This window comes from Mus musculus, chromosome X (genome assembly GCF_000001635.26).
Source record: "Mus musculus strain C57BL/6J chromosome X, GRCm38.p6 C57BL/6J".
Taxonomy (NCBI): domain Eukaryota; kingdom Metazoa; phylum Chordata; class Mammalia; order Rodentia; family Muridae; genus Mus; species Mus musculus.
In genome coordinates, this window is record NC_000086.7 from 27,769,109 (window position 1) to 27,793,512 (window position 24,404).

A 24,404-nucleotide genomic window follows, 5' to 3' on the forward strand; every position below is an offset into this window, starting at 1 on the left:
TAACTAAGGGGTCATGTCCTATTATTTGGCAATGTACCCGGTTCATTCTGAGGTTGTTCCAGGAGGCCCTTATCTCAAAAATGTTCTTGGAACAGTCCTTAGTTGGGAGGGTTCGAACTCTAGGGTGAGGAGTTCAGGAATGCATTCTGGGGTGAAGAGTTCAGGAGTGTTCTGGGAACAATCTCTAGATGGGAGGGGTCGGGCTCTGGGGTGAGGAAGAGTTCAGTAATTTTTTTATCTTTATTCTTCAGTTGGAAAAATGACTCATCTGTTAAAAGCACCTGTTCTATGCAGATGACCGGGCACAAAACACCCACATCGTGGCTCACAATTTATGCACAGCTAAAGTTTCAGAGAATCAGTGCACACTTCCAGCCTCTGTAGGCAACAGAGGCATAAGTGCGAGAGAAGGCCAGAAGGGTCTAGCACGTTCTTGTAATCAAGGTCAGTACTAGGAAGGTGGAGACAGGAGGGTACCAGGGGATATAGGGGATCTGGATGCTCCCTTCTGATCTCTTAGGACAGAATAAACTCTTGTGGTGTGCGTATGTACATTCAGAAAGAGTCCACACACATTCAATGTTACGCACATGAATAAATACAAACCAAAATGGCATGCAAGAGACTCTACAGTTGAAATAAAGTAGTGCCGTTTGCAGTGTTTCATGTTTCACGTTTGTTCAAGTTTTTCAAGTATGTAAGGGCTTATGAACCTAGAATTTGTCTTAAAGCCAGTAGTAGCTCATTCCCACCTCCTGAAAACTCCCTTTGAAGCGATGGTGCCTGGTACTCCATGTACGCATGAGCAGGATATATTCAGCCAATCAGCACAGACCTGATTTCTCCAGCTTGCATCACAAAGGGTCCTAAGAATCCTCAGTCCAGGCATCTCTGCTGACAAAGGTTTTTATACCATTGAGGAGTTGAGCATGGAAGGGTGCAGTTGTGAAGGTGTTCACCTCTGAGATAACCTGTAAGTGATAATCGGCTCTGCTCAGGGTTGTTGGACAGTTAATCAAGGTATGACAGGGTGGGGCATATCAGGCCCAGGTTGCCACTAGGTGAGAAAATGCCTCATGATCGCCATTTCCTATGGCTTCTGATTGTTAAGTGAAGGTGGAGGACCATATTCATGGCAGAGGATTGAACAGGTCAGGGCCTTAGAAGATTGTGAACCCTTGGAGGACACAATCATGGGGCCTTGGAATAGGATCAGAGAGCTGGCTGCAGGATTGAGGGTCGGGGGAGCATGGGGCTGTGAGTGAGGATCCTTGGCGCTTGTCCTGTGTGCTGTAAGGAGCCTTAGGGTCCAACTTGGCGCTTGTCCTGTGTGCTGTCCGGGATCCATTAGAAACACACTGAGGATTCCTCCCTCTTCATTGTCTTCTCTATGGTGTGTTCCTTTGGTATAGACTGTATGGACATTGCAGAGAGGGGAGTGGCGTAGGAAGAATGAATGAAAAGAAGAAGAGGAGACATTACAAGAGATTAATAAGTAATCTGGGAAGGATTCTGAACAGGGATCCTCCTGTCTAATCGCCCATGTATTGGGATTAAAGACTTGGACCACCAAGTTCAGGTTTTTCTCTCAGTTTTTGTTCTGTAGGATGGGATCTTCCTTTGTAGCTCAGGCTGTTCTGGCTTGGGCTGGCCTTTAACTTACAATCTTCAGATGTTTGAAATCCTCGGCTTCCCCCAATCCCAAATTTCTCCAATATAAGGATTTTCTGTGTGGGTAATGGTGGTGAGTGTTTGTTGTAGACTGAGCATTGGGTATTCTTGACATGAATATATAGTTACCATGTTCATCATCTTTCTGGATAGTACTATGAATTTACTTTAAAACAGAGATATACTGAAAATCGGAATTGCTGATGTTTTGTTTAAAAAGAATCTTTGGGAGATAGTACCAAAATTCAGATGCCTCAAAGTTTAAATGCAAACACATTTTGCTCATCATTTTTGGTGAGAAAGGGAGGACTCACGTATTAAAGGCTGACCTGTTTTTGCCTTTTTTAAACTGAGAAATGACAGATTGTTAACTTGGGTTCTAAAGAAGGATTTAAAATAAGTAAGTTAAAGAAGATTTTAAAACAAAGTTGGGAGGGAGAGGGACATGATAAATGGGATACATGAAGGAAATTGTAAGGGGAAGCATATATATATATGTGTGTGTGTGTGTGTGTGTATGTATATATATACATATACATAGACACATACACATACATATACACATACACACACATACACATATACACGTGTAACCATATTGAATATGTATGCAAAACTCTCTGATAAAGACAAATTATTAAAAATATAAGTGTTAAAAAACAAAAGAAACAATCTTTCAATGAGCTAAAATAATTATTTGACTTTTTGACATTTTTAACTATTTAAATGATACCTTTGGATTTAGATAACTATTTTTTTTTCTTTTTTCCTTTTTATTTATATTTTTTAACTAAGAAGACAACTGAGCGCTTAATAGAAAAATGTCTATTAAGAAACTGCGGGTGATACCAAAGGAAGGTTACTTATTACTTTTTGACTTTGATTCAGATGAAGAAGAAGAGCAGGCTCATTCTGAAGGTATCCAGTCTTCAGTATTGATTGTGTCCTGCAGTTCATTAGACTTTTCCCAACTCACCTGCAATGGAAGAAGTCTTTTCTAAGTTTTCATGTACTTCATTTCTAATTTTACCTATATCTATATATTCCTATACCCGAGTTTTACCAGTGCATATACCTACTCTTGGCACTTTAGACATAATATGTTGAGAAACAATAACTTGCTATGATTTTACCCCAGAAAAAGATCTGAACGGTGTTCCTATATGTTAGCAAAACATGAATTTATTTCATAAAACCTGCAAATAAATTATTTCATTCCTTTTTTCTATTATATATTTTCTTTATTTACATTTCAAATATTATCACCTTTTCTATTTCCCCTCTGCAAATCCCCTCTCCTCTCACCTCTCCCCCTGCCCCCAACACACCCACCCCCAATTCCTGGCCCAGGCATTCCTTAATACTGGGGCATAGGACCTTTACAGTACCAAGGGTCTCTCCTCCCGTTGATGACATACTAGGCCATCCTCTCCTACATATGCAGCTGGAGCCATAAGTCCCACCATCTGTTTTATTTGATTGGTGCTTTAGTCCCAGGGAACTCTGGGGGTACTGGTTAGTTCATATTGTTTATCCTCCTATGGGGCTGCAAACCCCTTATGCTCCTTGGGTACTTTCTCTAGCTCCATCATTGGGGACCCTGTGCTCAGTACAATGGATGTCTGTGAGCATTCACTTCTGTATTTGTCAGGCACTGACAGATCCTCTCAGGAGACAGCTATATCAGTCTCCTGTCCCCAAGCTCTTGTTGGCATCTGCCATAGTGTCTGGGTTTGTTGGTTATTTATTGGATTGATCCCTGAGTGAGGCAGTCTCTGGATTCATTCAGTCTCAGCTGCAAACTTTGTCTCTTTAACTCCTTCCATGGGCATTTTGTTTCCCATTCTAAGAAGGAATGACGTATCCACACTTTGGTCTTCCTTCTTCTTGAGTTTCATGGGTTTTGCAGGTTGTGTCTTGGTTATTGTGAGCTTCTGGCATAATATCCACTTATCAGTGAATGCATATCATGTGTGTTCTTTTGTGATTGGGTTATCTCCCTTAGGAAGATATCATCAAGATCCATCCATTTGTCTAAGAATTTCAAGAATTCATTGTTTTTAATAGCTGTGTAGTATTTCATTATGTAAATGTACCACATTTTCTGTATCCATTCCACTGAAGAGGGACATCTGGGTTGTTTTCAGCTTCTTGCTATTATAAATAAAGATGCTATGAACATAGTGAAGCATGTCAGTATTACAAGTTAGAATATCTTCTGAGAATATGCCCAGGAGGAGTATTGCTGGATCTTCCAGTAAAACTATGTCCAATTTTCTGAGGAAACACCAGACTGACTTCCAGAGTGGTTTTACCAGCTTGCAATCTCACCAGCAATGGAGGAGTGTTCCTATTTCACCACATTCTCGCCAGCATCTGCTGTCATCTGAGTTTTAGATCTGAGCCATTCTGACTGGTATGAGGTGGAATCTCAGGTTTATTTTGACATGCACTTCCCTGATAATTAAGGATGATGAACATTTTTTAGGTGCTTCTCTGCCATTCGGTTTTCCTTAGTTGTGAATTCTTTGTTTATCTCTGTCCCCATTTTTTAATGGGGTTATTTGATTTTCTGGAGTCCAGATTCTTGAGCTCTTTATATATATTGGATATTAGTCCCCATCTGATTTTGGATTGGTAAAGATTTTTTCCCATCTATTGGTTGCTGTTTTGTCCTATTGACAGTGTCCTTTGACTTATAGAAGCTTTGCAATTTTATAAGATCACATTTGTCTATTCTTAATCTTACAGCACAAGCCATTGCTGTTCTGTTCAGGAATTTTTCCCTTGTGCCCATGTCTTCGAAGCTCTTCCCCACTTCCTCCTCTATAAGTTTCAGTGTCTCTGGTTTTATGTGGAGTTCCTTGATCTACCTAGACTTGAGCATTGTGCAATGAGATGAAAATAGATCAATTTGCATTCTTCTACATGCTAACTGCCAATTGAGCCAGCACCATTTGTTGAAAATGTTGTCTTTTTTTCCACTGGATGGTTTTTGCTCCTTTGTCAATGATCAAGTGACAATAGGTGTGTGGGTTCATTTCTGTGTCTTCAGTTCTATTCCATTTATCTACCTGTCTATCAGTATACCTGTACCATGCAGTTTTTATCACAATTGCTCTATAGTACAGCTTGAGGTCAGGCACGGTGATTCCAGGAGAGATTCTTTTATTGTTGAGAATAGTTTTTGTATCCTAGGTTTTGTTCTTATTCCAGATGAATTTGCAAATAGCCCTTTCTAACTCAGTTAAGAATTGTGTTGGAATTTTCATGGGGATTGCATTAAATCTGTAGACTGCTTTCGGCAAGATAGCCATTTTTACTACATTAATCCTGCCAATCCATGAGCATGGGAGATCTTTCCATCTTCTGAGATTTTCTTTGATTTTTTCTTCAGAGACTTGACATTTTTATCATACAGATCCTTCTTTCACTTACTCAGTTAGAGTCACACCAACGTATTTTATATTATTTGTGACAATTCTGAAGGGTGTTGTTTCCCTAATTTCTTTTTCATCCTGTTTATTCTTTTTGTAGAGAAATGCCATTGATATGTTTGAGTTAATTTTGTATTCAGCTACTGCACTGAAGCTGTGTATCAGATTTAGGATTTCTCTGGTGTAATTTTTGGGGTCACTTATATATACTATCATATCTTCTGGAAATAGTGAGATTTTGTCTTCTTCCTTTCCAATTTGTATTCATTTGTTCTCTTTTTGTTGTCTAATTGCTCTGACTAGGACTTCAAGTACTATGTTGAATAGGTAGGGAGAAAGTGGGCAGCATTGTTTAGTCCCAGATTTTAGCGGGATTGCCTCCAGTTTCTCACCATTTAGTTTGATGTTGGCTACTGGTTTGCTATCTATTGCTTTTATTATGTTTAGGTATAGGCTTTGAATTCCTGATCTATCCTGGACTTTTACTATGAATGGGTGCTGTATTTTGTCAAATGTTTTCTCAGCATCTAATGAAATGATCATGTGATTTTTGTCTTTGAGTTTGTTTCTATAGTGGATTAAGTTGATGGATTTCTGTATATTAAACCATCCCTCATCACAGGTATCAAGTGTACTTGATCATGATGGATGATCATTTTTATGTATTCTTGGATTCAGTTTGCAAGGCTTTTATTGAATATTTTTGCATCAATTTTCATAAGGGAAATTGGTCTGAAGTTTCCTTTCTTCATTGGGTCTTTGTATGGTTTGAGTATAATTGTAATTCTGGCTTCATAGAACAAATTGAATAATGTTCCTTCTCTTTAGATTTTGCATAATGGTTTGAAGAGTATTGGTATTAGGTCTTCATGAAGATCTGATAGAATTCTTTACTAAACCCATCAGATCCTTGTCTTTTTTGTTTGGGAGACTATTAATGACTGCTTCTATTTCTTTAGGGGTTATGGGAGTATTTCTAGGGTTTATCTGATCCTGAATTATATTTGGTACCTGATATCTGGCTAGAAAAGTGTCCATTTCATCCAGATTTTCCAGTTTGGTTGAGTATAGGTTTTTGTAGTAGGATCTTATGATTTTTTGGATTTCCTAAGTTTCTGTTGTTATGTCTCCCTTTTCATTTCTGGTTTTGTTAATTAGGATGATGTCCCTGTGCCCTTTAGTGAGTCTGGCTAAGGGTTTACCTATCATGTTGATTTTCTCAAACAACCAGCTCCTGGTTTGGTTGATTCTTTGTATAGTTCCTTTGTTTCCACTTGGTTGATTTCAGTCCTGAGTTTGATTGTTTCCTGCCTTCTATTCCTCTTGGGAGAATTTGCTTCCTTTTGTTCTAGAGCTTTTAGTTGTGCTGTCAAGCTGCTCCTGTATCCTCTATCCAGTTTCTTTTTAGAGGCATTCAGGGCTGTGAAGTTTTCTCTTATTACTGTTTTCATTGTGTACCATATGTTTGGTTATGTTGTAGCTTCATTTTCATTAAACTCTAAAAAGTCTTTAATTTCCTTCTTTATTCCTTCCTTGACCAAGTTATCATTGAGTAGGTTGTTGTTCACATTCCACATATATGTGGATTTTCTATTATTTATATTATTATTGAAGATCAGCATTAGTCTGTGGTGATCTGATAGGATGCATGGGATTATTTCAATATTTTTATATCTGTTGAGGCATGTTTTGTGACTGATTATATGGTCAATTTTGGAGAAGGCCTCATGAGGTACAGAGAAGAAGGGATATCCTTTCGATTTAGGATAAAGTTTTCTATAGATATCAACTAAATCCATTTGTTTCATAACTCCTGTTGGTTTCACTGTGTCTGTTTTTAGTTTTTGTTTCCAGGATGTGCCCATTGATGAGAGAGGGGTGTTGAAGTCTTCCACTATTATAGTGTGCAGTGCAATGTGTATTTTGAGGTTTACTAAAGTTTCTTTTATGAATGTGGCTGCCCTTGCATTTGGAGTATAGATGTTCAGAATTGGGAGTTCCTCTTGGTAAATTTAATTTTGATGAATATGAAGTGTTCCTCCTTGTCTTTTTTGATAACTTTGGGTTGAAAGTCAATTTTTTTTGATATTCTAATGCCTACTCCAGCCTGTTTCTTGTGACCATCTGCTTGGAAAATTGTTTTCTAACCTTTTACTCTGAGGTAATATTTGTCTTTGTCTGTGAGATTTGTTTCTTGTATGAAACAAAATGCTGGGTCATGCTTACACATTAAGTCTATTAGTCTATGTCTTTTTATTGTGGATTTCAGTCCACTGATATTAAGAGATATTAAGAAATAGTCGTTGTTGGTTCCTGTTATATTTGTTTTTAGAGATGGAATTTTGTTCATGTGGCCATCTTCTTTTAGGTTTGCTGCAAGATTACTTTCTTGCTTTTTCTAGAATGTAATTTCCCTCCTTGTTTTGGTGTTTTCCCTTCATTATACTTTGAAGGGCATGATTTTTTGGAAGATATTGTGTAATTTTGCTTTTGTCATAGAATACCTTGGTTTCGCCATCTATGGTAAAAGAGTTTTACTGTGTATAGTAGCCTTGGTTGGCATTTGTGCTCTCTTAGGGTCTGTATGTCAACTGTCCTGGATCGTCTGGCTTTCATAGTCTCTGGGGAGAAGTTAGGTGAAATTCTGATAGGTCTGCCTTTATATGTTACTTGAACTTTTTTCCCTTACTGCTTTTAATATTCTCTTTGTTGTGTGCATTTGGTGTTTTGATTATTATGTGATGGTAGGAATGTCTTTTCTGGTCTAAAGTATTTGGGGATCTGTAGGCTTCTTTTATGTTCATGGGCATCTCTTTCTTTAGGTTAGGGAAGTTTTCTTCTATAATTTTGTTGAAGATATTCACTGGCCCTTTAAGTTGGAAATCTTACTTCTCATCTATACCTATTATCCTTAAGTTTTGTTTTCTCCTTGTATCCTCAATTTCCTTGATGTAATTATTTCATTTATAAAAGCTGTTTCAAAAACTCACGTGGGCAGTTTTTCCAGAGAAATGCAAATTGAAAATACTTTATTAACTATTACTTATATAGCATACTTTCAAATGTTTCCATTTTCTATTGTCAATATAGTAAAAAGGCCAGCATTTGGCAAACATGAGAATATGCCGCCTCACGTAGAAGCAGATGAAGATATAAGGTAATATTTTCAATTTTTCCCAGTTCAATAGAGTACTTCAAAAGTAGTGTTTGTGATCCCTTCACTGGAGGAGTAGATTCAGGAAAATCAACAATTCATGGTCAGATGCAACTATATATTGAGTTCAAGCCCTGCTTGGGGTCCTTAATTCCTTGCCATCACAAACACATAGCAACTTGGACAATATAGCCACCTGCATGGGATCTTCCCAGAAATAAACACAAACAAAAGGAGAAACATCATAAAAATAAGAGGGGGACCATCTGGGAAGAAGAAGGGTCTCAGCAAGTGTGGGAGAGTTATGAATAAACTACTGTGGGGTATAAATGTATGAATTGTTAAAAGTAAATAATTCAGGTTCACTTTGGTTGTCTACCATGTATTTTATATGCATATGACATTTGTTCCAAACCACACATTATATATCTATTCTAAATAATTAAAAGAAGTTCCTGTGTAAAGTTTTTTTGTGTGTGTGTGCTAGGCAAATGCTCTACCAGTCCACTATATTTCTAGCTTTAAAATTTTATTGTCCTTTCTTCACAGAGATGAACAAGACAGTATGTTGGATAAATCTGGAGGTAGGTGTTTTTGGAGATATTTGCCTGTTGTTTGAAGAGGACAGAAGATGGCATCAGATCTCTATAAACCCTATAGCATAGGAGGATAATTTTAGGTTTCACAATAATTGTAGTTTTCTTTAAAACACATACAGATGACTACTCACCCAACATTCAGAAACAAAGATTAGCTGAAGGTGTACCTCAGTGGTACAGCACCATGTAAAAGCTATGAGTTTCATCTTCAGTGGTGAAAAAAAAAACCCAACCAACACACGAAATTAACAAAACACCTACCAAACAAACAAAAAACAACAATAAGCCTCGCAAATGAAATGTTAGTTTTTCCAGTTTGCCCAATTAACTGAAAAGTGAGCAAGAAATGCAATTGGCTATTGTAAGGAAACAAACAAAACCAGCATTAAGCATTTTAGGAACTTAAATTTAGGCATGATTAGAGAAATATGCACCCCCCCCCAAAAAAAAAAAAAAGACAGTGGCTACAGCAACATAACAAACCCTGCAGAGGGGCTAGAATTATGGCTCATTTGGTAAAGTGCTTTCCTTGAAAATATATGGACTTAAGGTGGGGGCCTAGAATCCACTTTAAAAATGCAGGCTGCAGTCCAGTGCTGAGTAGGTAGAGATAGCTAGCTGGCTAGCCAGGCTAGTGACGTCGGTGAGCTGCAGATTCAGAGAGACCCTGTCTCTGAAGATTTAAGTTGGATCAGGCAGTGGTGGCGCATGCCTTTAATCCCAGCATTTGGGAGGCAGAAGCAGGGGGATTTCTGTGTTTGAGGCAACCCTGGTCTACAGGGTGAGTTCCAGGACAACCAGGGCTATACAGAGAAACCCTGTCTGGAAAAACAAACAAACAAAAAATGTAAGTTGGAATATGATTGAGAATACAGTCTTCTTCTGCACACATATACTGAAATGTATACACATCATTTTTGCTGAATCTCTTTTTATGATTTACAGAATCCTTTAAAATTATGTTTTTTTTTTCTTTTTCTGGAAATAGACAATATGAGGAAAGTGTCATATTTCTATAATCTCCACTGAATATTAAAAATAAACATCTATCGAGAGAAATGATCCAGCATACCTTAAAACACACACAGGACAGGGATGGAAAGATAGCTTTGAAATTAAGACCACTTGTTGCTCTTGGGGAAAACCAAGGTTTAGTTCCTAGGACCCATATAATGGCTCACAACCATTTGTAATTCTAGATCCCGGGGATTTGGCATCCTATTCTAGTTTCTATGAGCACCAGACATGCATGTTGAACAAATACAAACATGCAAAAGCACGTTAGTTAAATAAATAAAACAAATCCGAAATACACATAACAGCCCCTTCAACTGAAACAAAGTAGGAGAGTCTTCTTTGGGGTTCATTTTATTTTAACTTTCAAGTTAGTATTGCAAACTTGGAAAATGGAAAACTTCTGGGTAGTAGTGGCAGCTAAAATACTATCTCTTATTTGCTGCTTGGATGACAGATGACTGATAGAGCCTCTCTCACTTTAGTAAGCATGTGCAAACACGGCCAATCAGCAAGGGGCTTGGCTGAGATTGTTTTCCAGCTGCCCAATCCCTGTTACCCAGTATGCTTTGTGGTGGCCACGAAGCTGAGTTCTTGAGGAAGGGAAGTTTCTTGAGGAAGCATGGTAGGGGGAAGTCTCTGTGGAGGTAGTCAGTGACCTGTTAAAAGATGGTTAATAATGGTTCAGGTGGGGGTCCGGATGGGGTGAAGGTGGAGGGGCAGAGGTGTTACTTCCAGAGTAAGGAGAGGAGATGACCCTCCCTGGACTCCAGATAGCACTGCTGCTGGGTTCACAATCGACTTTACCCACTTAGACCTCTGCGGTGAAAAACGGAGAACTTCACTAAGGGCAGGAGTTTGAACAGCCTAGTATCTAGCAGAAAGCAGGAAGGCCAGGGAATTGGAGACCCCGAAAGTCATCCTTGGGCCTGGGGATGTGAAGTGTGAGTAAACTGGGGGTCAGTTAGTGGCAGAAACAGACTAGAACCTTTTCTGTGCTGCTGCTACCCGCCAGAAATTCATAAAAAACAAACTGAAGACGAGTCTTCATTTTCTTCTACCTGGTGTTGAAAGGCCAGATTGCCAAAATTTGTATATATAGGATCCAAACGGCCTCAAAATCCCGAGGCTCCTCTCAGCCTCTGAAGTGCTGGAACTTCAGACATACTTCAGGCCAGGCTGTGTTTATTTATGTGTTGTTTTGGTTTAGGAAAGTAAGCTCTAACTCTGTATCTCAGGAGTGTCTGAAACCTCATGTGCAGCTTGAACTGGCCTTGAAACTGAAGTCCTCAGCCTTACAAATGTACTGGGGCCTGAGGAAACATGCTTGTTTTATTTTTTATTTTTAAAATTTGTGGGGGTTTTTCATAGTTGAAGATTGAACCCAGAGCTTCTTGCTGTAGCAGTGAAATATATGTCCAGACAGACAGAACTTTATAATTTAGACTTGTATTTCGATGAAAAAGATTGAGGAGCTTGGTTGTGATAATAGCAACTATGATTTTACTTGGAGATTGAGATGCAGACACATTTGCTCTAACTCATCAAAAACCTTGCAGGAATGGGACCAACATGCAGATCCTCTTATGTTTAGATATAAACCCACTTGAAGTCACAGTTAAAGCCATCATAGTGTGTGTGTGTGTGTGTGTGTGTGTGTGTATGTAAGAGAGAAAGAGAGAGAGAGAGAGAGAGAGAGAGAGAGAGAGAGAGAGAGAGAGTTTTAAACTGAAAAATAACAAACCTCTATTCTTTTATAGTAAGGAAGACCAAGATACTTTATTCAACTTAAATAATTCTTTTTAAAAATGTGTACATATTAAAGTTAAGGTTATTAATGGCTATCTTTGAAGCCAACTATTATGTTCCATGTTTAAATACTAAAGTCTTTAGTATTAAATCAGAGGGTAATAGAAATATGGTTTTATCTTTAAACCCTTCATGCAATTATGAAGTGCTGTTTTTGTAAAAATCATTCCTTAATGTTATTTTATATTTCAATTTTATTAGTTTAAGTGATTTTTTTTAATTCAAATGGCTTGAGAAAATTTCTTTTTATTTTAAATCAGAAAACGTAAGTTTCTCAGAGGAATGGCAGCGTTTTGCACGTTCTGTAGAGACACCAATGGAAAACTGGAATTTGTTAAGTGGTGAACAGCAAGTTAGGAATGCTTCAGAATTGGACCTTATGGAAGGTACCAAATATTTAATGATGGGCATTGATGTTACACTTCCTTTTTTCTCAGTTGTTCTTCTTAGGCTTGTAAAGGAGATCAAAAATCTCATATTGTATCTCTTGTCTTTAATCACAACATATAAATAAACAGCTTAAAACATATTTTTAGATGACAATTAGACATTACTTGATTTTGTTTAACTTCTAGGCAAATAATAGATCTGCTTTAAAACCTAATGTTGGCACTATGCCTGAATGATCACAAAGTATTTCATTAAAATTTGCAAAATAACATAATTGTTTTAATATCTTGTTTTATTACGAACCCAGTACAGAATCCAGTAACTCATGATGATGGGAATGCAAATCCTGAAGAAGTAGTTGGAGATACATGGTAATGTGTTCAAACTTATTATTTCCTTCTTAGTGTAAGTACTTCCAGAAAAATTTAATTGATTGTATAGCAAGTAATGTATATTAATAATTGGAATATGATATATACTATAAACAATATTTCTATAAGATTAATCCTTAATTTGAATGGTTTTCTTGGAGGGTGTAATGTTGTGGGTCAAACTCTCATCGTCCTGCTTGTAGGACAAAAGCTGAGCAATCAAACAGTATCCCCAGCATCCTTACTTTGTAAAGCTTTAATTACTTCACAGATCTCCAGTACAAAATATACTGGGAAATTTTGAAGGTACATTTTTGGATATATAATTTGTTTAAACTATATAGTATTAACATAATTTATATATTAGGAAGTATTGATTAATATACTATATGACATCTTAATGACTTATTTATATGTAGTATTTTGTGAATATTTTTTTTAATTTAATTTATTTATTATGTGATATTATCTTTATTTACATTTCAAATAATAGCCCTTTCCTGGTTTCACCCCAGAAACTCCCTATTCGATTACCCCTCCCTGTGCTTCTATGAGGGTGTTTGCCCACCCACCCACTCCCACTTCCCCACCCTCGCATGTGGGTACACTGGGGCATTGAACCTTCACAGGACCAAGGACCTCTCCTCCCACTGATGTCTGACAAGGCCATCTTCTGCTATATATGCACTGGAGCCATGGGACCCCCTCTTTTGTTGATGGCTTAGTCCCTGGGTGCTCTGGGAGGTCTGGTTCGTTCATATTGTTGTTCTTCCTATAAGGTTGCAAACCCCTTCAAATCCTTCAGTCCTTCCTCTAACTCCTCCACTGGGAATCCTATGATCAATCTGATGGTTGGCTGTGAGCATCAGCCTCTGTTCTTGCCAAGCTCTGTCAGAGCCTCTCAGGAGAAAGTCATATTAGGCTCCTGTCAGCAAGCACTTGTTGGCATCCACAATCGTGACTGGGTTTGGTGTCTGTATATGGGATGGATACACAGTTTGGGCAGACTCTAGATGGTCATTCCTTCAGTCTCCGCTCTGTACTTTGTCTCCATGTTTCCTCCCAGGAGTATTTTGTTCCCCATTCTAAGAAGGACTGAAACACCCACACTTTTGTCTTCCTTCTTCTTGAGCTTCTTTTGGTCTGTGAATTACATTTTGGGTATTCTGAGCTTTTAGACTAATATCCACTTATCAGTGAGTGCATACCATGTTTGTACTTTTGGGATTGGGTTACCTCACACAGGATTATATATTTTAGATCCATCCATTTGCCTGTGAATTTCATGAAGTAATTGTATCTGTACCATTACCATACATTTTTATCATTATTTCTCTATAATACAGCTTGAGGTCGGGAATGATTCCCCCTGAAGTTCTTTTATTGTTGAGAATAGTTTTTTGATATACTGGATTTCTGTTATTCCAAATGATTTTTCAAATTGCTCTTTCTATCTCTATGAAGAATTGAGTTTGAATTTTGATGGAGATTGCATTGAATCTGTTGATTGCTTTTGGCAAGATGGCCATTTTTACTAAATTAATTGTGCCAATCTATGAGCATGGGAGATCTTTCCATCTTTTGAGATTTTCAATTTCTTTCTTCAGAGACTTGAAGTTCTTATCATACAGATCTTTCACTTGCTTGGTTCGAGTCACACCAAGGTATTATAATTTGTGATTATTGTGAAGGGTGTTGTATCCATAATTTCTTTTTCAGCCTGTTTATCCTTTGAGTAGAGGAAAGCTACTGATTTGCTTGAGTTAATTTTATATCCAACCACTTTGCTGAATTTGTTTATCAGGTTTAGGGGTTCTCTGTTGGAATTTTGGGGGTCACTTACATATACTATCATATCATCTGCAAATAGTGATATTTTGAATTCTTCCTTTCCAATTTTTATCCCTTTGACCTCTTTTTGTTATATAGTTGCTATGGATATAACTTCTAGTACTATAAAATACTACTATATTATATACTACTGTGAATAGGTAGGAAGAGAGTGGTCTTGTCTTGTCTGATATTAGTGGGATTGCATCAAGTTTCTCTCCATTTATTTTGATGTTGGATACTGGTTTGCTCTATATTGCTTTTACTATGTTTAGGTATGGGCCTTGGCTTCTTGATCTTTCCAAGAATTTTATCATGAAGAGTTGTTGAATTTTTGCAAATGATTTCTCAGCATCTAATGAGATAATACTGTGTTTTTTTTCCTCAAGATTGTTTACATAGTGGATTACGCTGATGGATTTCCACATATTGAACCATCCCTGTATCCCTGGGATGAAGAACATTTGATCATGAAGGATGATCATTTTAATGTGTTCTTTGTTTGGGTTTACCAGAATTTTATTGAGTATTTTTGCATCAATATTCATAAGTGAAACTGGTCTCAAGTTTCCTTTCTTCATTTGGGTCTTTGTATGTTTTGGGTATAAGTGTAATTGTGGCTTCATAGAAAATTGAATAGTGTTCCTTCTCTTTTGATTTTGCATAAAAGTTTGAAGAGTATTGGTATTAGGTCTTCTTTGAAGGTCTGATAGAATTCTGTACTAAACCCATCCGATCCTGGGGTTTTATTTTTGGTGAGGGGGTGGGAGCCTATTAAAGACTGCTTCTATTTCTTTAGGGGTTATACGAGTGTTTACAGGATCTATTTGATCCTGATTAAAATTGGTACCTGATATCTGTCTAGACAGTTGTCCATTTCATCCAAATTTTCCAGTTTTGTTAAGTATAGGCTCTTATAGTAGGATCTGATAATTTTTTTTTTGGGGGGGGTTCCTAAGTTTCTGTTTTTATGTCTCTCTTTTCATTTCTGGTTTTGTTAATTTGGACTCTGTGCCCTCTCTTTAGTCTACCTAAGGGTTTATCTATTTTGTTGATTTTCTCAAAGAACCAGCTCCTGGTTTGGTTGATTCTTTGTATAGTTCTTTTTGTTTCCACTTGTTTCATTTCAGCCCTGAGTTTGATTATTTCCTGCCTTCTACTCCTCTTGGGTGAATTTGCTTCCTTTTGTTCTAGAGCTTTTAACTGTGCTGCCAGGCTGCTAGTGTATGTTCTCTCCAGTTTCTTTTTTGGAGGCACTCAGAGCTATTAGTTTTTCTCTTAGAATGCTTTCATTGTGTCCCATAAGTTTGGATATGTTGTAGCTTCATTTTCATTAAACTCTAAAAGTCTTTAATTTCTTCCATGACCAAGTTATCGTTGATTAGACTGTTGTTCAACTACCACGTGTATATATATATATATATATATATATATATATATATATATATATATATGGGTTTTGTATAATTTATATCATTATTGTTGTTGTTGTTATTATTATTATTATTATTATTATTTGGGGGGTTAAGACAGGGTTTTTCTGTGTATCCCTGGCTGTCCTGGAACTCACTTTGTAGACCAGGCTGGCCTTGAACTCAGTAATCCACATGCCTCAGTGTCCCAAGTGCTGGGATTAAAGGCATGTGCCCCCATGCCTGGCTTATTTATATTATTATTGAAGATAAGCCTTAGTCCGTGGTGACTTGATAGGATGCATGGGATTATTTAAATATTTTATATCTGTTGAAGCCTGTTTTGTGACCCATTATATGGACAGTATTGGAGAAGGCATCATGAGGTGTTGAGAAGAAGGCACATTCTTTTGTTTTATGATAAAATGTTCTATGATATCTATAGATATAGATATCTGTTAAAACAATTTGTTTCATAACTTCTGTTAGTTTCACAGTGTCTCTCTTTTGTTACTGTTTCCAGGATCTGTTCATTGCTGAGAGTGGGGTGTTGAAGTTTCCCACTATTATTATGTAGGGTACAATATATACTTTGAGCTTTAGTAAAGTTTCATTTATGAATTTGGTTGCCCTTGCATTTGGAGCATGGATGTTCAGAATTGTGAGTTCATCTTTGTTGATTCACCCTTTGACAAGTATAGTGACAGTCCTTATCTTTAAAAAACAAAAACAAAAACAAAAGAAAAACAATAAAAAAAACAAACAAAAAAAAAAACAATAACAAAAACCTTTTGGTTGTAAGTTGATTTTATTCCATAGTAGAATGGCTATTCCATCTTGTTTCCTGGAAATATTTGCTTGGAAATTTTTTTCCAGACTTTTCCTCTGAGGTAGTGTCTGTCTTTGTCACTAAGGAGGGTTTCCTGTATGCAGCAAAATCCTGGGTTCTGTTTATGTATCCAGTCTATTACTCTATGTCTTTTATTGGGGAATTGAATCCATTTCTATGAAGAAATATTAAAGACCAGTGACTGTTGGTTGTTTCCTGTTACTTTTGTTGTTTGAGGTGGAATTATGTTTATATTGCTATCTTCTTTGGGGTTTGTTGAAAGAAGATTTCTTTCTTGATTTTTGTATGGTGTAGTGTTTCCCTCCTTGTGTTGTAGTTTTCCATCTATTTTTTTGAAGGTTTCGATTCGTGGAAAGATATTGTGTGAATTTGGTTTTATCATGGAATACTTTGGTTTCTCCATCTACGGTAATTGATAGTTTTGCTGGGTATAGTAGCCTGGGCTGGCATTTGTGTTCTCTCAGGGTCTATATAACATCTGTCCAGAATCTTCTGGCTTTTATAGTCTCTGGTGAGAAGTCTGGTGTATTTCTAACAGGTCTGCCTTTTTATGATATTTGACTTTTTTCCCTTACTGCTTTTAATATTTTATCTTTAGTGCATTTGTTGTTCTGATTATTATGTGTCGGCAGGAATTTCTTTTCTGGTCCAGTTTATTTGGAGTTCTGTAGGCTTCTTGCATGTTCATGTGCATCTTTCTTTAGGTTTGGGAAGTTTTCTTCTATAATTTTGTTGAAGATATTTGCTGGCCCTTTGACTTGGGAATCTTCTCTCTCTTCTATATCTATTTTCCTTAGGTTTTGTCTTCTCATTGTGTCCTGGGTTTCCTGGATGTTTAGGGTTAGGAGATTTTTGCATTTTGCATTTTCTTTCACTGTTGTGTCAATGTTTTCTATGGTATCTTCTGTACCTGAGATTCTCTATTCTATCTCTTGTATTCTGTTGGAGATGCTTGCATCTATGTCTCCTAGGTTTTGTTTCTCCAGGTTCATCTCTCTTTGTGAGTTTTTATTCTGTATTTCCATTTTTAGATCTAGATGGTATTTGTTCAATTCCATCACCTGTTTGATTGTGTTTTCTTTAACTTTTTAAGGGATTTTTGTGTTTCCTCTTTAAGGGCTTCTAGCTGTTTTCCTGTATTTCTTTAATGGAACTATTTTTGTTCTTAAAGACCTCTATCATCATCATGAGATGTGATTTTGAATCTGAATCTTTCTTTTCCAATGTGTTGGGGTATTCAAGACTTGCTCTGTTGGCCAAACTGGTTTCTGATGACACCGACTAGTCTTGGTTGCTATTGCTTATATTCTTGCACTTACCTCGTGCCATCTCATTTTCTTTGGTGCTACCTTCCCTTGCTGTCTCTGTCTGGAGCCTGTCCCTCCTGTAATCCTAGTTGTGTCAGAACTCATAGGAGTCCAGCTATCTCTGAGATCTTGGGATCCTGGGATCCTGATATTTTGGGTGTGTCTTTGCTCCTGGAAGTCATGCTGCCTCTTGGATCTTGAAATCCTGGTGTGACCAATCTCCTGAGATCCTGCTGTGTCAGAGCTCCTGGGGGTTAAGCTTTTTCTTGGTGTTGCAAGATTTGGTGAGGTGCCAGAGCCCTAGGTTTTCTCTAGACACAGTTGCATACTGCAAGGAACCTGTGCCTCTGGCCGGGAGGATGATTTTGTTTCCCTGGTTCTTGTGGGGGTCCCAGATACACAGGGTGTTGGGAAAGATATTGTGCCCTCAGCTCTGCTCTTCTGTCAGAACTCCAGTGTTCCTGGGTGTGTCTGATCTCCTGGGAGTCGAGCTTCCTCTGTGATCCTGTGATCTTTAGCATTTCAGAATACCTGAGAGTCGTGCTCCCTCTGGGTGTTTTAAGAGTGGGTGCAAAGCCAGTACCCCAGGTCTGATCCAGGTGCAGTTTCAGAACAGATGGAATCCATGCCACTGGAAAGGCAGGAGTTCCTGTGTCCCTGGATCCTTAGGGACTCAGTTACTCCTGATGTTGGGGCCATTCCTGTGATCCTGGGAGTGTTAGAGCACCTGGGATTTGAGCTTACTCTGGGTATTGTGGGACTAGGTCAGCACCCAAGAACTACTCATGACATGGACTCTTGCAAATATTTTTGATTTAGCATCATGGACTTATTTTTGCCTGTGGTACAGAAGTGAAAATGGTACTTTTTCAACAGGTGTGACATTAATTAAACTTAATTTTATTTTTTTCATATATTTCTGTCTGTGGTGCATATATACACATGTGGAGGGCAGAGGAGGATGTTGGATTTTGCTCTATTTCTTTCCACCTTATTCCCGTAAGACCTGCTCTTTCACTGAACATGTAGCTAGATAAGCAGCCAGCAAGTCCTAGCAATTCTCACTCTGCCTACCACAGTGCTGCTATTGTAGAAGCAACCATCCATGGTTAGTTTTCTAAATGGGTACTAGAATCAAACTTGTGAACGTCCTCCTTTCACAGTAAACCCTATTTATTACTGAGGCATTTTCATAACTGCATTGAAGGGATTTTTAGAGGAAAAAAATGATGTAAACTTTTCTACATTCCATGTATTCAAAGCTAAGTGATATGTATACAAAATTCTGTACATGCAACAGTATTTCGTTGACCCAGTATTAATTTTATATTAAGTCAGTTTCTTTTCTAAAACTCCTCTGTGCTTTTCTTTATATGACACAATGGAAAAATGAATTCTTTAATATAACCCTTATTACTTATTTTTTTAAATTTTATTTTATGGGTATGTTTGTTTTGCTTGATTGTGTGTATGTACACAGCTTGTATGTCTTGTACCTGAGGAGGCCAGATGAAGGCATTGAATTCCCTGGAACTGGAGTTATAGGTTGTGAGCAACCTTGTGGATGCTGGGAATCCATTCTCAGATCTCTGGAAGGGAACCAGTGCTCTTAACTGATGAATCATCTCACCAATCCCCTCACTGATTTTTATAAAATGAATTATGTAACTGAAAGTGAAAGACAAATTTACTAACCAGTGAGGGAATGAAACTCAGATCCCAAAGAATCTATTTTAAATTATATGTAATTGAATGTTGCATGAGCTTTCTTAGAGGATAATAATTTGTCTTTGATATATAGTCTCACTATGTATGTCAGGCTGGCTGGAATTTTCCTAAGTAACCTATGTTGTCCTTTACACTGGAAATCTCCTGCTAAGCTTCCTAGACTAGGATCATAGACCCAAAACGTCTTACATGGCTTAAGAAACAATGCTCTTAATACCTATTTTTCAGACATATTTGTGTATTAGTGTTTTGCTTACAGGTATATATGTGCACCACATATGTGCCTGTTGCCCATACATATAAGATGATTATTTCAGACACCTTGGACCTGGAGTCACATAAAGAGAAAACACATGGAAACTTATATCAAAGATTCTTTCAAAAAAATGCAACCAGAAATTAGAATGACTTTGGCAAACGAACAAATGGGAGAGGTAGAGTTGTTAGTTTTGTAGTGTCACATTTGTATCATTTTAAAAATTATATGTGGCTGAAGTTGAAAAAAAAACATTACTGAGCTTTTAGTAAAAATGTGTGTCTTTGATTTTGTCTAAGCAGTTAACCATATAACTTCATGCCTTCAAGTAAACTAAATCTAATTCGTAGAAATCTGTGAAAATTTTTATTTTCTACTTTAAGTACCTGTTAATGAGATTTTAAAATTTGATTTACATTAATTGTGGAAACACAGAAGTCTTACACAAAATCTTAGAAATGTAATTTGTTGTTTATTATGTTTAACAATATGGAAAAAAATCAATTACATATGCAGACAATTTGTATATTTTAATTGACTTATGTTTTGCACTAAGTCTTAACTGAATCAATATAGGAAAATAAATTAGACATTATATTTGATAGAAAATAATGAAAAAATACTTTGAAATACAATTAATATTCTAAAATAAGATATATATGTATTAAAACTTCTTTAATTTTTGAAAAGCTAAAACATAAAAGAAGACTTCTCTGATAATCTTTCAGGGAAAAAAACTATAATGATTTCCCAATAGATAATTTTTTACTGCTGTTTTTCTTTTTATAGTATGAAATGGTCAATTTAATTTGTTTTGAGTGGTCTTTTTCATATCGGTATGAAATGTGACTGCTTTTATTACTGTGCTTTACAGAAAGAAGATCAACAACAAATTGTGTGAGCAGAAGTTTGATATGGATATACAGAAATTCAATGAAGAACAAGATAAATCAGTGGTTGGTATCATAACTAACTTCATAATTAACCTAGAATAACTAAGTATCAAGTAGGAATGGAGAAACTAGCCTTGTGTTGGGCACATGAAACGAAGTTAAGTTTCATTATCTATCTATCCTTGGTTCTGTTCTAGTCCTACTGAATTGTAAAGCAGAGAAGTATGATCACATACTATATCAATGAAAACCACTAGGTATTTTCTTGTAGACCAGATTATAAATTTTCAAGAGGCAGACTTTTGCTGAAAGATGAAGAGAGGATTACCAGTTTCTACAAAAGTAAGCACACTATGTCAGCCTCAGGTACAGTTGAAAGGAGAGAGAAAGCTTACTTACTGGTGTCATCTGGACTCTGTTGTTAATATTCGAAAGCCATCTCAAACTGGCAAATCAGTTCTTACAATCCTAAACTTAGTACAAATTTAGTAACAGTGGATAGAAACAACCTTTCTCAACAGCCCTGGCAGAATATTCCTGTGGAAGAATATCACCAAACTATTTTAGATCATCTCTCCATTACTGTACCAATGACTGTAGTCATCACATAGTTTCCAAGTAAGATCTGAGATGATGACCATATTAACTATTTTTTATTTGATTGGTTAATAGTTTGAGAAGTATTCAATTTGAAATGAACAGGAGATCCATTCCTGCCTGGGAAGGCATTGAGGAAGCCGCCATTTTGGGTCAGTTCTGGAAAGAGATAGGGACTAAAGATAAAAAGTAAATAAATACTCCAATTGAAGGCAATTTTTAAACCTTGAACCCTGGATGAAATTTCAAGGGGGAGTAATCATCCATGTATATGAGGAGTCTAAAGACAGACTCCCAGAGTACTTCAATATTTGTAATTCTGCATGAGGTGGGGGTGAGGGGGTGAGAGTGAACCAGAAAGGGAAGAGAACAATTGGTACAAATAAAACTACTATGAGTGAAGGAAAACATTTAAGGAAGAAAAGTTCACTAACTTTGTCATATGCTGCTAATGGGTCAAATAAAATAGATTTGCAGGGCTTGAAGATGGTTTATTTGGTAATCTTTCTCACTGTAGGCATGGAGACTCGAGTTTATATTCCCTGAGTAAGCATGCACGCACACACCTCCACCACCATCACTACCACCAACACCACCAACAACAAAACAAACAAGCAAAACTAAAAACAAACCACCACAACAATAAAAGTTGGTGTGGTGGTGAGTATTTTAGAACCACCAAACTCAGATTTAGTTCAGAGATAAGAAGATTCCCAGAGCTTCCTAGCCACCAGTTGTAGCCTAATGGATGAATTCTAGGTTCATTGAGACCCTGTCTCCCAAACAGTGGGATGCAACCAAAGAAGACACCCAATATTAATCCTTTGTCTCCATATGTATGCACGTGTACATTTTTTAAAGAGAAACTTCACAAAGTGGAGGTCATTGTACTTAATCAGGATGATTTGAGTGGAAATGTGAGGTACAAAACTGATCACTGTGAATAAAGGACAAAATAGGAATGTAGTAGCAGAAGGAGAAAAGGTGTAAACAGCCTGTCTTAATTTTTTAAATGCAAATTATCATGGTTGTCTGCCAACATAAAGAATACAAAGAGAAATTTATATTACTACTTCCATTGTTACTTGAGATTGGAACCTAGATAAAACAAATCTACCACTAGATTGGACTTAGTAAAGAATAAGTATAAGGCATCCTTAAGAAAGGAAAAGAAAGTAGAAGACATGGCACATACACCTTAGGTGGGGGCTAGATACAGAGATGAGGTAGTGAACCACCTCCTGGGATTACTTCTGCTGGTTAGAAAAAGGAGGCCACCATATGGTAAAAGCATTAACACTAGCTAGAGTTAAACTTCCAGGGCTAGGATTTTACCAAGTTCATGTTTACATGGTGCATGCCTATAAACTTAAGTACTTGAGAGGCTAAGGCCAGTCTCTGCAGCATGGCAAACACTTTCTCATAAAAAAAAGTTTTATTAACCCACAATTGGTAGTATAATTGTATTTCATGTTACTTAAAAATATAAGTATATTTAGTCATAATAGTTGTTAAAATGTTAAATCACTTGGAAAACTATTCCTTTTACATTTCATATGGAATTATTTTTGCTCACGTAAATATTTTTGTATTGGAAATACATTAAGTGGTTGGTTGTTAGCCTAGCATTCATGCTGCATGGCAGTAAAAACAAAAATGAACAGAATTGTTACAGTAATGTTTTCCTTTTACATTTGTAGAACAATTATCAAAAAGAACAACAAGCATTAAAACTGTCCGAATGTAGTCAGAATCTGACCCTGGAAGCAATTGAAGACATGCATGAGAAGTCCATGGAGGTATGTTGCACATGGTCCATAAAATGTCCTTAGGAAACGAAATATGTTTTAGGAATCAAAAAGTTTAACTACTTGATATTTTGAATTATTTCTTACTGAAGTGACTGATATTATCTGTAAAATCCTAATGACTTTGTAGGAATTATTCAAGACATGAAATGATAAATTGGGAATTTGACCTCAGATGTACCTCATAGTTTATTAACACTATAATTATCCTGCTTAACTAAACATAGCACATCTATACATCATTTGCAGAGAATCTTTCATATTTGTATCCTTTGGAGTTTCTTTAGTAAGAAGTGCTTTTCTGTTTTAGGGTTTGATGAACATGGAGACCAACAACTACGATATGCTTTTTGATGTAGATGGTGAAGAGACATTATGAAGCATACTCTGAAGTACTCTTCTCCTTTCCCATCTTCAGACTAATGAAGCATACATATTTCTCACTTGCTGGTACATTTGTAACCAAATAAAAAATTCACTAACATTTTTGTCTCCTATGAAACAGAGTTTGAAAGGCTCTTTAATCCTTGTAATTCTGATGATTCTAAGAAGGAAGTTAACCCCCGTGAAGTGATTACAAAGTTAACTAGGAGGTATACCTTTAGAGTCAAAATAGAACTCCTTTATTTTTAAACATCTTTAATCATTTTCTTGTTTAAGTGTAAGAGCCTCTTTATATTAACTTCCAAACAAAATCTAAATGAATAAGTGAGTGGCAAATAGTCCTTTGTACCGAACTTCCACACACTAATGTAGTGAATTATTTAAAATTTATTCCTTAATCTTTTTTTAAAGTCCAGACTTTATCCCCCTCCTTGTCCACCCTCTGATTGTTCCACATCCCATACCTCCTTGCCTCATGCTCCCACACCCCAACTCCCCATCTCTAAGAGGATGTCCCCACCATCCTACCCCCACCCCACCAGACCTCCCTACTCCCTGTGGCCTCAAGTCTGTATATGTGTTGGGTCTTCATATCAGCTGGTGTATGCTGCCTGGTTGGTGGCTCAGTGTCTGAGAGATCCTGGGAGGTCCAGGTTATTTGAGACTGTTGGTCCTCCTCCTTCAACTCCTCTTCCTCAGCTTCTTCTAGCTTTTCCCACCACAGGGGTTCCCAGCTTCTGTCCATTGGTTGCATGTAAATTTCTGCATCTGACTCTTTCACCTGATGGTTGGGTCTTTAAGAGGGCAGTCATGATAGGCCCATTTTTGTGAGCACACCATAGCATCAGTAATAGTGTCAGGCCTTGATGCCTCTCCTTGAGCTGGATCCCAATT

General features: G+C 37.0%; 1 pseudogene; it reads left to right on the forward strand.

Annotated features, from left to right (window-relative positions):
* Window positions 1-2,470: 2,470 nt before the first annotated feature.
* Window positions 2,471-23,606, forward strand: Gm7386 (annotated as a pseudogene).
* The last annotated feature ends 798 nt before the right edge of the window (window positions 23,607-24,404 follow it).